At 42.5% G+C, this 1,666-nt stretch overlaps 1 protein-coding gene across 1 annotated transcript in view; it reads right to left on the reverse strand.

Moving 5' to 3' along the window:
- The window catches only part of LOC119592262, a 71,284-nt gene that overhangs the window by 30,511 nt on the left and 39,107 nt on the right, over nt 1-1,666 (reverse strand).

Raw genomic sequence — 1,666 nt, forward strand, 5'->3', positions numbered from 1 at the left:
TTGAGCACATTCTGTCAGGGTTATTTAACTTTAAGGAGTTTTATAAGGAATCATAATTCAAATAGTCAGTCAAAGAGCTAAAGACGCAAAGAAAAAGTATATACATTTATTTTTTTAACTGACTTCTTTATTTTCTATTACCCATACATTCGGAGATGATTACAATGAAACATCACAAAGTTGCACACATGCGCAAACAAAATTTCACTGGAAAATAGATATTAGTATTAGATAAAAAATATATACTGTCCTTTTATGACAAGTATGACGTATATGAGGAAAGTCTGTGACTGAATCAGCAGCAGGCATGGTGCCAAAATACACATCCGGGCATGGAAACATGTCCGGATACGTGGCAAAAATCGCAATCATACAGTTTACTGGCAAATTCTTCTTCTGCCGTTGACTTCCCACACGTATGGAATCAGCTCTCCTTTATTCTATTAACTGCTTCCTTATCCACTATTCCAACATTACTACTACTACGGTTACTATTTGCCTATTTGCTTCCTTTTTTGCTAACTTTTTCACAACTAGCAAGTCGTTAAATGTATCCTCCACTGCACTACTTAATCGCATGGATATACAGTACATAAATGAATTCTTGTCTGCTGAGACTGAGGCCTCGGTTTATCTGATTGGATTCCCTCGACGTTTCCGTTTCCTGGGCAGCTTCAGTATACAGATTGATTGCTTATGTGAAATGAGTCTTAATCGTCTCTAGTTCTTCTTGTGTTATCTATTATTTTTTTTAGCTGTTCACACTAGTAGATTTAATGTGTATTTTAAAGGACTTTGAACTGTGAGGCCTAATGTCTATGTTGGTAATCTATGTGGTATTGTATTAATGCTTCCGTGTTTGTGATGCCCACCCTTCCTTTTCGTCCATATTATACAAGCATATCCATGCAAGGAAAACTACTTGACTAACCTAATATTTACTAAGGGCTCTCACAGTTGTAGATACGTGAATTGTGCAATTTTCACATATGCAAAACCCAATATATATCTTTCACATATGTACTGACTTTTTCTATTACTTTCCTTTTAGATTCTCTCTGTTCCTATTCACTCAGCTTCTACTAGTCTGACTTCTCTCCTATACTGATTCCGAACTTCTGCATGCTTTGGACCGTGCGTGAAAGTGAATGTTTGCACTAACATGCGCATGTGTGTGCGTGTTCTAGGGGGCGGGAGGAAGCCCCGTGACCTGACCATGACCTACGAGCCCCGTTCCATGACCTACCAGCCACATCCCATGACCCACGAGGTCATGCACGCCTTGGTAGACCGCAGCGACGTGGGCCTGAGCCCCCGTGTAGTGCGGGAGGCGGAGGAACTGCTGCAGGACTGCTTCGACGTGGGCGTCCGCGCATGGCGGTACCTGCGCTCACACGAGAGGGAGATGTGGAACAAGAGTAAGTATGACTAACGACCTCTTGTGGACTGACTCAAGACCCTGACTGTTAGGCTGACTGGGACACTGTCCCCTTATTTTGCATCCCTCATCCCCTTTGGCCCCTTTTATCCCCCCGTGGCTGCCCTTTCCCCCGTACCATGCTTCACAAGGGCATCATATTTCCAGTTCACTGCTTTGTGTCTCAGTGCTCCTGAGATTTGCATTCAACAAAGCGGTAATTGCAGGTGTCACGTTCAAATGAATCTG

This window comes from Penaeus monodon, chromosome 30 (assembly GCF_015228065.2).
Source record: "Penaeus monodon isolate SGIC_2016 chromosome 30, NSTDA_Pmon_1, whole genome shotgun sequence".
Classification (NCBI taxonomy): Eukaryota; Metazoa; Arthropoda; class Malacostraca; order Decapoda; family Penaeidae; genus Penaeus; species Penaeus monodon.